The 11,067-nt window shown below is 48.3% G+C and overlaps 1 long non-coding RNA gene across 2 annotated transcripts; it reads right to left on the bottom strand.

The window, feature by feature from the left end:
• Positions 1-5,839: 5,839 nt before the first annotated feature.
• On the bottom strand, positions 5,840-9,523 carry LOC110341402. Of its 2 annotated transcripts, XR_002383337.2 has the most exons (3): positions 9,356-9,523; positions 7,097-7,212; positions 5,840-6,371 (listed from the first exon to the last, which is right to left on the bottom strand). It is a non-coding gene; the product is annotated as an uncharacterized LOC110341402 (long non-coding RNA). The 2 variants fall into 2 exon arrangements; XR_002383336.1 differs by lacking the exon at positions 9,356-9,523 and having other exon boundaries at positions 7,097-7,753.
• Positions 9,524-11,067: the final 1,544 nt, after the last annotated feature.

Here is an 11,067-nt window from a genome sequence, read left to right as displayed (position 1 = left end):
GATTCTCTGGAAAAATTTTCAGATCTGCACCTGTCTGCACAGGCAGTGCACTGGGCACGTGGTATTGTCTGCCTCCCCGTGTTGACACCAGACAATATTTCACTGTGGAGAAATGAGTGCCTTCTCCACACCATGTCTGGCTGATAGTTAGGTATTTCCTGAATGTCAGATGATTTTATCAGCTTATCTTAGAAAATAAAATTCAACTTGAAGATTCAACATAAAGTTTCAAAGTGACAAACTACCTCTTCCCCATTGCAAAGTACACCTACATATTTCAGATACTATCTTTTCTCCCGATTTGAAGAGTGTGATACTGTACTTTGTAATAATTGTTACAAATATAGTCTGTCCTTGCTTTCTGGCACACAGATCCTAAGAACCTGGAGTCTCTACATTGATGAATCTTTTCATATGACAGAGAGATGACTGATGGCTGGGGATGCCTGGGTAACCTCATGATGGTTGCCATGGGAACCAGTTAGTGACTAAAGGGCTGGAACTTTCAGCCCCCCCCTCACCAAGCCCCCTACCATATGGGGAGAAGAAAGACTGGGGGTGCTGAATTAATCACTAGTGATTAATGATTTAATCAACTACTCCTATGTAATGAAGCCTTCACAAGTGCCCCAAGGGCAGGGTTTCGAGAGTTTCTGTTTGCTAAGAGGCTCTGTGGCATATCGGCTAGCACTCTGGAATCTCAGAGCTTTTTCTCAGAGAGTGGCATCCCTGGCTCTGGCTTGCAGCTCTGTGTCCTTTGCCCTCCGCTCAATCCTGCCCATCTTTTGTGTTCTCCTGCCCCTGAGTTGTGCCTTTTTATAGTAGGCAACAACTCGTGTGAAAAGTACTTCCCTATGTGCTCTGAGCTTCTCTAGCAGAGGGCCAAGCCAAGGAGGGAACCCCTGTTCACAGTCAGTTGGCTACAACACAGGCAATAACTTAGGTTTTTGGTAGACACATGCAGTGGTGGGGTCATATGAGGCCTGATGCTGTCTCCAGGTGGGCAGTGTCAGAACTGAGTTAAATCGTGTGACACCAGTAGGTGTCTGTGCAGAGAACTGGGTTATTGCTTGGTATGGGAAAAGTGCACATATCTGACGCTGGAAGTGGGGCTTTTCCTACAGCAAAAGTCCTTGCAGCAGGACATCAATGCCCATCTCTTGATTTTCAGACTGGACTTCGGATCACTAAGAAAAGCCTGGGGACAAAGAGGTCACTCCCGAAGAGTGTCTGAAGGGGGAAATGTGACCCAGGTGGTCTCAAGTCTTAAAGGATCTCTGAGATTAAACTGAGAGAGACACAAAGTTGCCTTCCTTACATGGAATCGGGAAAGTGTACGTTTCTCAGAACCCAAGCTCCAGCTCAATACCCTCTAGGAGAACCTATTCTTCTTGGGGTAGTAGATATAATATTAGTCAATTATGGGCAATTTCAGCCCCTTAAGTTTCAGTCCTCCAGACTCTACGAGCAGACTCAAGTTTACTCAAGGTCAAACTCAGGTCCTTGCTTTCCTTCAGAGTACAGATTCCAGGCCTGACTGATTTCACATTTTATTTCATTACATAAGGCATCTTGTATTCTACTAGTTTCCATAATGAGACTCTGTCTAACAATCACTGCACCAATGCAAAAGCTTCTAGTACTAATGGAAGCATGGATGACCTAAGGTCTGTGCCTTTCCCCTGATGGCCTCCAGTAGTCATTCCCAGTGACCGTCTTCCTGGTTTGAGTGCCAGCTCACTGGACCTGGTGTTTCAGCCTGTGATTTAGGTAGCTAACGAAGCCTTAGGTTATAGCCGGTCTCTCAAACAGTTCTGGTCAGCGGGTTTGTCTTGCCTCAGTCTTCCTCTGTTCTCAGCATCCCAACAATCCTTTCTCTTGCCTCTCTCCTGCCAGACGTACTTGGAGATGTTGCAAGTTGTACCTTCTAAAGGTCCTGGAGGGAGGGCTGCCTAGATCTCCGCTCTGACCTGATGCTGACAGCTCTTTGTTTCCAGCCACAGAAAATGGAGGCAAAGCGTCAGAAGGCCTGGGCCCTCTCTGCAGTGTCTCCTGACACTGTGCTCCTGTGTGATTTCCCTTCTACTCAACTCAGGAGGGAAAAATAAGCTTGCATTTAATTAAAATAAGGGGACATTGCAGCAGAAGGAAGCTGGAGCTACCCAGCTGGGGTTAGGGACATAAATATGACAAGGAAGCCACTTCAGAGCAGGCACTAGGTCCGCTGATCACATAGAATGACCTCAGCACAGGCGTTGCTTCTAAATTTGTCGTTTACATCTAGACTATGACTCAAAATTGGCCAAGAATTTGTCACTTCCAGCTCTGGTTCTGCCATATTAATGATCCTTTGGGACCATGGTGGACTTGGCTAAACTGTCTGTGTTGGAGGGGGGTGAGGAGGGTGAAGAGGTGAGGAGGGTGATGGGGATGAGGTAAATAACCCTTCCGGACAAAGGCCAACATTTTTCTTTGTGACAAGAACCCCGGAGGGGCTGGTGTTGGTACTTGTGGTGGTTGGAAATAACATGGCCCACTATCGGGAGGTGTGGCCTTGTTGGAGGAAGCGTGCCATTGTGGGCGTGGGCTTTGAGGTGTCTTATACTCAGGCTTTCCTCAGGCTTTCAGTGGGCTCGTTGTTGCCTGAGGATGTGGGACTCTCAGTTACGCCTCTGGCACCATGTCTGCCTGCACACCACGGTGATGATAATGGACTAAAGCTCCGAAACCGCAAGCCTACAGGGTGTTGCCGGAGTCATGGTGTCGACTGGCAGCGGTAAAACCCCTAAGACGATACTCCTCACTCAGACTCCTTCAGCCTGAAATTCACCTCTGTGGATTCCGGGAGCTTTCTTTAACAATCTCTTTGTGTTCATCTTCTCAATTCTCTCATCCTGGAATGGTCTGTTATTTGAAGATCGAATTTTCTTGTGGATGTTCTCAGTTTATTTTATTTATTTATTTTTATTTATTGGTTTTTCGAGACAGGGTTTCTCTGTGTAGCTTTGGAGCCTGTCCTGGAACTCTCTCTGTAGACCAGCTGGCTTCGAACTCACAGGGACTCGTCTACCTCTGCCTCCCGAGTGCTGGGATTAAAGGCGTGCACCACCAACGCTCGGCCTCTCAGTTTATCTTTGTGTGGTTTTGAACTTGCTTGGTATCTTTCCGGGTGCTGTGTAGGCCCTCAATTGTGCACTTTTGTGCCTAACTCCAGATTCTCCTGTTTTGGTTTCTTCAAAAGAAAAACTAATCTTCTGTTGGGCTCCCGGTGCTGCTGCTGGTGGCGGTAGAGGGGCAGGTGTAGCCAGTGGCACGCGGGGAAGGCTTTTAGATGTTTAATTGTTTCTTCTTACAGCCCATTTTCATTCCATAGTCCAGCTTTTTTACCGCTTGAATACCCCCTTCATAGGCACCTTGTTTCTCCTTCTCCCTGGGGTTCATGGCAGGACTCACTAATGTTACTTTAGGCCTTCCTTTGGCTTACCAGGGACAGACCTTTGGATGCTCTGTCTGACTCTGCTGTTCTGAAGTAGAATGGGAAGATGCCAGCCCCTTACCCGCCGGGGCTGATTGACGTCCCCTGCCAACTGAGGGTCTTTTCTCTGCTAAGCGGTTGCTCAAACTCAACCCTGTGATGTTCTCACACTCATCTTTCTCAGCTTCATTTTTAATTATTTCCTAACCTCACTCCCCTCATTGCTCTGGGCTTAATCCAGGCCTATTTAATCCCCTCAGCAGACACTAGCGATTTTCTGAGATGCTAAATTTCATGTGGTAACTCAGCTGAGTCACACGATGTCCAAATAGTTGCTCAACATCGTTCTGCATGCTTCTGAGGGTGCCTTGGTTTTTCCCTCATACAGTGCTAGCATACCCTGATAGGAGCTTAGCTTTGAGTACAGTATGCATGTAAACAGGGACTTCAGTCCTGATGCTGTACTGACTGAGATGCCTGAGGCCCCTGTATTCTGATTATGACAGCTTCCTTCCCATTTCAGCTTTAATTTAATTTGCTCTCCACATTAGGTCATTCAGTTGTCTTCTATCTCCAGTAGGATGTCACTGCTAAAGACCTTCAGTGCCTTTGAGGTCTTTTGCATTTCTAAACTCCTCTCTCTCTCTCTCTCTCTCTCTCTCTCTCTCTCTCTCTCTCTCTCTCTCTGTGTGTGTGTGTGTGTGTGTGTGGTCTCTGTCTCTCTGTGTGTGTGTGTGTGTGAGAGAGAGAGAGAGAGAGAGGGAGGGAGGGAGGGAGGGAGGGGGAGGGTAGGGGGAGTGAGACAGCGATGCATGTGTGTATATATATGTAAGACCCCTGCCTCAGTTGAGACAGTGTCTGACCTGATATGAGAACCTGTGAACTTCCAGCCACTCTCTTGCCTCTTGCGCCCTGTCTTCCTGAAGTATAATTGCAAGCCACAACACTCAGTTTTTAAATTGAATGCTAGTGTATGTGCCTGAGTGCGTGTTTGTGTACCATGTGCATGCAGTGCCCGAGGGGCCGGAGGGGACACTGGATGGATCCCTTGGAACTAGAGATATAGATGCTTGTGACCCACCATGTGGGTGCTGGGAACTGAACCTGGGTCCTGTGGGAGAGCAGCCAGCACTCCTAACTGCTGGCCTATCTCTCCAGCCTCAATACTCAGCTTTCACATGTGTTCTGAGGTGCTGAAGTTGGACCAGAATGTTCACACGACAGTCCTTTTACCCACGGAGCCGTTTCCCAGTCCCTCCTAAATTATTCTTCTCCTTGGTGATGGTATCGTTCTCCTGGGTACACGGTGCTTTGTCTTTCTGTTCTCTTTCATGCGTGACTTCTTCGGGGATTCCTTCTTTTCTGTGGGACATTGTTCCTCCCCATTACAACTCGGCCAAGTGTGACTCTTACATGAACTAGGGTTGGCTGCCGCCTTTCCCTTCTCCCTCCTCCTCCTTCTCCTCCTCCTCTTCCTCTTCATTCTCCTCCTCCTCCTCCTTTTTCAAGAAAGGGTTTCTCTGTGCAGCTTTGGAGCCTTTCCTGACACTCTCTCTTTAGACCAGGCTGGCCTCAAACTCACAGGCCTGCCTCTGCCTCCCAAATCCTGGGATTAAAGGCATGTGCCACCACTGCCCAGCTAGTTTATTTTTCTAAGAAAGAAATGCTATTGGGATCTACTGTATTGCAAGGAGACCGTATTTCTCTTTCTCTTTAAATTCTGAGACTGTCAGAAGGACCCTGTACCTAGGCGGCATCCCAAGGATATTTCTTACATTAGTGCCACTGGGACACCCTGAAACTGCTACAGTTCTTATGTATGGCAGCTCAAGGGCAGATGGGAAAAAGGCGTGAGCCACAGAGACTGGATTTCGGTTTCAGCTCTTCAAGCCCCTAGTGGATGGCAGGAGGGGACAGCTGCCAGCGCTGAAGGGAGGGCACATTGTCCATCTCTGCCCCCAAGAGCGTTTGCTGTCGCCGAGCTGAGCTTCCTGCCATCTTCTTCCTCCACTTCTGATTTAATGTTCTAATTCTTTGTTCTCTTAGCGTCTGTTGTCTGGATGCCTTGATGTCTTTAGGTTTATAAATAATCAATACCCTAAAGTAGCTTTTATGTATTTCCCAGGAGGCTTTGTGTTTAAAACACTCATTACCCCCTTCTCCCTCTCTCCCCTTCCCTCCCTCCCTTCCTCCTTCCCTCCCTCCCTCTCTCCCCTTCCCTCCCTCCCTCCTTCCTTCCCTCCCTCTCTCCCCTTCCCTCCCTCCCTTCCTCCTTCCCTCCCTCTCTCCCCTTCCCTCCCTCCTTCCCTCCCTCCCTCTCCCTTCTTCACTCCTCTCCCTCTCTCCCTTTCTTTTTGAAGAGACTTGTCATTACTGATTTTTATTTTTAAACCCGGAGAAACATTTGCAAAGCAAGGATGGATATCTCTCTTCTGCCTTCTCAGAGCCCAGTCTTCTCCTACTAGGAAGATTCATTGTACTGTGAACTCCAGAAGTCAGGGAGAGCAGCGGGCAAGCTCTTTAAGTTATCCTTCGCTTGACCCCAGGCATTCAAAGCAAGAACCAAGAGCTCTCCAGTCTCTGAGCTCTGAAGAAACGGACCCTTCACCCCCGCCCCCAGTCCAGACCTCTAGTTTCTCCCTCCCTCCAGCAGCTGTTTGGGCGGGCACTTCCAGAGCCCTGATTCCCCTCAGAAACACAGACGTCGGCCTTTTGGAAACCCTTTTTTCCCCCTGACTCTGTGAAGACTTCTGACACTGTCTTTACTTCCTGGATTTTAGTGATTTTTCTCTCTCCTCCCCTCCAAGTCTGGGTTGAAGTCTCAGTCTTTTGTTATTCAGTTCTTAAGGCAACAGCTGTGCAAACCTGGCCTCTTCTTTGTTGCTGGTGCCAGAGCCTAGGAGAGGAGGGCAAGCTGTCAACCATTTTATTGCGGCAGATCCTTAATAAATTAGTTTATTTGTTTAAGGGAACAATTCCATCTTTTTCATATTTAATTGTTTTCCTCTTTTAAAGTTATTCGTGAGTTATTGAATTCAAGCAGCTCTAAGATTCCTTATTAATCCTGGTATCTTCCTCCTAATCTTTTCAAGGGTTAGGAGTGAATTCACCCTAGGAAGCAGGCACAAAGGCAACTTATATGGCAGGCGCGCCATAGAATTCCTTTATGTTGCTCCTGAGACCTCCCTTTCCTTTGCATTGCTAACAGTCGCCCAGGAGAAAGCTTTTCTCTCTAGACCGGGCTGAAAGGAAACCGCACCACCCCCCTGAGCAAAGAGAAGCACAGCAATGAAAAGAAGATGCCTTTTTTTCTAGTTTCCAGGAAAAAGAACTCAAAAGTTTCCCAAAGAATATCGGAGTCCGTTATTTTACATCTGTTGTGGTTAAAGTTGATAGCAACCAGTTTCTCCCCCAGCAGGGCTGGTACAATATCTCCATTCAGGATCATCCTGGAACGAGGCCTCGTGGCTGGGTGAATAATAATCACGGGAAAATGGACGCCCAGTGTGTTTTTGATTAATTGTTACTCCAGCACAGAACAGGAGGCCAAAGCTGTGCTTCCGGCTTCTCTCTCTCTTCCTACCCCGCCTCTAGCCCTCCTTCCCCACCGGAGCCTCTCACCTTCACCGGCAGCGGCCTTTGCTGGCCTTAGTTTCTCTCGCCTAGGAGTTTTTCCTGAGAGACGAAACTCAAGTCCTCATCCTGCGAAAGGAAAACGATGGACTCAGTACAGCACCCTGTAAAGAATGATTTTATTGGTCAGAAGTGAACCCGGGAAGTTCCCCTGCGTCCTTTTTGTCGCTGCGCACCTGAAGTTTGGTTTGGATTTCGGAAATCTCCTCCTGCTCCTGCTGGAAGGGGGATTCAGTGTGAGACCAGGAATTAGGGAGATGGCTCCTTGTAGGCAGACGGGGAGGGGCCATGGCTAGAGGCGGTAAAATTCCAAGATGCGAGGCTGCTTCTTCAATCCCCCACCAGCAGTCTCTTACTGAGGGACTGGCTCAACAAGCTCAGGGCTAGATCAGGACAAGTCTGTCACACAACGTGAGGATGAGTATGTTTCCAGTGTGAAGACCCAGGAAGACGCACTTGGCCTTGAAAAGTTTCTGCACCCCGATAAGCCTCTCCGCCATCACCCCGGCCTCTGGCATCCTTACACCCAAATAATCTGCAAAGTTATGGTGGAGGTTCCACCCAAGTCCCCCTCCCCTGTCTTCTTCCAAACCCTGCTGCATCTCAGAAGGCCTGCCCAATGATGACCCCTCGCTCAGAGATGCTCAAGACCACTCCCACAGGATATTTAAACTGTCCCTCCCCGGGCGTTGGTGGCGCAAGCCTTTAATCCCAGCAGAGGCAGGCGGATCACTGTGAGTTCGAGACCAGCCTGGTCTACCGAGCGAGTTCCAGGACAGCCTCCAAAGCCACAGAGAAACCCTGTCTCGAAAAACCAAAAACAAAACAAAACAAAAACAAAAACAAAAAACAAAAAAACTGTCCCCCAGAGAACAGACTCTTGTGGTTTTCTGGTCTCCTCTTTGGGGGACTGGAAGTTCACCTGGGAGCCTTGTATCCATTAAATGTGGGCTTCTTTTAATTCTGTTTGATTTGATCTCATTTGAATTGCTGCGTTGGCAGAGAGGCTTACCCAGGTGTAGAAACTTTTCAGGCCTCACAACAACAGCTGCGGACCAACCAACCTGTCTTCAAAGTGACAAACCCTAAAGTGTGTGTGGTGGGGGAGCTCTTCAGGACTTTAAAACCCCAAGTCCCTAAGAAGAGGTTCACTTCTTGGCCTTCTAAGTCTCCTTTGCTTTGCAGGTCTTTTTCTGAGTGTGTCTGTTGTGTGCATGGTTTCCCCACCCCCACCCCCAAAAATATCTTCCTCAACGGCTGATTCTGTTTTCAGTGCTTGGGATCTTTCTGCTGCTACCTGTTGAGTTTCAGGTTTTTTTTCCAGCTTCTTAATTCTTTAATTGGGAGAGAGAGAGAGAGAGAGAGAGAGAGAGAGAGAGAGAGAGAGAGAGAGAGAGAGGCTGATCAAGACCCTCTATACTGTATCATTTCACGGTCCCTAGACTGTATCAAGGGGATGGAAAAACAAAAGCCAAGCAGAATCAAGATCCCTGTGCCCAAGACATGGCAACATTTTTTAAAGAGTTTATTTGTGCAGATGGTGATGTGTGGACAGACAGGGCGGCTCCAACCTGGGAGAGGGGGAGGAGCTTTACTGAAGGAGCCACAATCTGAGGCTCCCTGGGACACACACACAAGTGGACGGGGAGCACACTTGCTGTCACACTGGTCCTATTTGATCTACCCTGTGAGAAAGTTGCCCGCTGTAAGTTCGCTGCTGCTTGGGGGTGGTGGAGTTTAATTACGTTTTTCTTCAGCAAAGACCACAGCAGGCATCAAAGTAACTAATGTAACTGGTCTCTGTTTGGCCTTACTTATAGAAGTGTTAGGTCACCAAGCGAATCCCTAAGATGGCAGCCCAGCTGTGGCTACCCTAGATTGGCTACTGGACCCTAGCCAGGTTAGACCCACGAGGAAACAGAAACCTAACCCCAGGCATTTCTCAGGGACCCTGTAACTCTGGGACCTTGTTTATCAGATAACTGCAGTTTCCTCATTCCTCCCTAAATGGCCATCTGCCACAGGCAAAAGGACATCTGCTACCCGGAAACTGACTTGAATGCCCCAGGCTCAGCCCCCTTCCCTCAGGCCTGTTTCATCCAAGACAGGAGAAAAAAGTCTCTCTAGCAGAAGGGATATCTAAGGCCTTGAGGACCCCATAAAAGCCATCTACTCTCCCAGCTGTGCTTCCCTCTGTACTCAACAGACAGCCCAACAGTTTGTCCCCCAGCAAACAGTTTTTCCTACCCTTTGAGCCGTCCTGTGGTTTCCCTGTGCACACGTACATGACGTACAGTTCTGGAGGGCAAAGGGTCCATCGTGGCAGGGAATTGTGGCAGCAGGAGGCAGACATGACAGTGTCAGCCCTTAAGAGTCCACTTCCCCAACTTCCCGCAAGCAGAGAGCAGAGAGAGTACACCACACTAGAAATGGTTACAGTCACTAAGCCTTCAAAGTTTGCCTCCAGTAAGGCCACACCTCCTAAACCTCCCCAAATAGTGTGGCCTACTGGGACCAGGTATCCAAATGCCAGAGAGTACGGGGACATTCATTCAAAGCACACACACCTGCTTTCTAGGCAGGTGTTCGTGTTAAGGGAAACCTTTTCCTTTGAGAGAATGCATTCCCGCCAGCCTGGTTCTAGATCCGCATCAGTCCCAAATAAACACACAAGACGTTGTATTAATTATGAAGCTGTTGGCCTTTGCTTGTTTCTTATAGGCTAGCTCTGACTTAAGTAATTACCCCATAATTGTTAATCTAAGTATGTCTCTTACCGGAGAATAGTTCCAGACTTCCTACCCCATGGCGGTTACATGTCGAACTCTTTTGTGTTTCTCCTTCCCAGAGTCCTCCTGGACTCCTAGTCCCTCCTATCTAGATTTCCTATAGGCCAGACAGTGCTTTATTGACAAATAACAGGCAAATAACAGGACTTCCCCAACATGTTCGTGTCCCTTTATCTGGGTTTCTAAGACAGAGGGGAAGGAGAGGTTATGTAGAAGATGGAAAGTTCACGGTCACGGCCATTCTTGGTTGTCACCCTGACCCATCTGGACCAAAGCCCTACTGGCTGGGTACACCTGTCAGGGGTCCTTCTTAATCAAATCATTTGGAGTGGATCCAGACCTTTAATCTGGCTCCTCTGAGGTGGGAAGATCCACCTTAAACCTTGGCCACACATTTAAAGGGCGGGGAAGAGGGAAGACCTGACTCTGCTTGCTTGCGGTCATTCTAGCTCTCCCCGCAAGCCCATTCCGCCACGGCAAGCCCATTCCGCCACCAGCATTACAGCCTACTTCTTGGGGATTCCGGAATATACTGAAGAACAGATGAGGTTCAGCCTGGTGGCCTGAACAACTGACTTTCCACTGGTAGATGGCTATTGCTGGCCTAGCTGGACTGTAACAAGCATTCTTCCCACCAGCCTGGTCGCAGAGCCGCATCAGTCCCAAACAAACACGCAGGACGCTATATTAATTATGAAACTGTTGGCCGTTGGCTATGGTTTCTTGTCGGTTAGCTCTGACTTAATTATTAACCCATAACTGCTAATCTGGAGAAAGGGTCTGGACCTCTCACTCCTCTTGTATCCTACATGGTGACTGACTGTGCCTCTGTTTCCCAGAATCCTCCACCTCTCCTAGTCCCACCTATCTTGCTTCCCTATTGGCCAACGGTGCTTTCTTTATTCATCAACCAATAAATATATACACACAAGGACACCCCCATCAGTGGATCACAACCTGTAAGTTACTCTAATAAATTCTCTTCATGTATAGATTCATTCGATCAGTTCTGCTCCTTTAGAGAACCTCGGCTAACACATTCACTCATGCTATTAAAAGGAAGCCACTTTCCATCAGGATCAGTCTGTTGTCTGAAGGTAAAGAAACCTTCTCTCATAGGTAAGGTGAAGAATCACTGCTGTCTAAAGGAATTCCCTGTGTGCTTGGTAT

Source organism: Mesocricetus auratus, unplaced genomic scaffold, assembly GCF_017639785.1.
Source record: "Mesocricetus auratus isolate SY011 unplaced genomic scaffold, BCM_Maur_2.0 Super-Scaffold_100001, whole genome shotgun sequence".
NCBI classification, from domain to species: domain Eukaryota; kingdom Metazoa; phylum Chordata; class Mammalia; order Rodentia; family Cricetidae; genus Mesocricetus; species Mesocricetus auratus.
The sequence above is the reverse complement of the archived record's forward strand: the minus strand, read 5'-3'. Positions and strand labels throughout refer to the sequence as shown.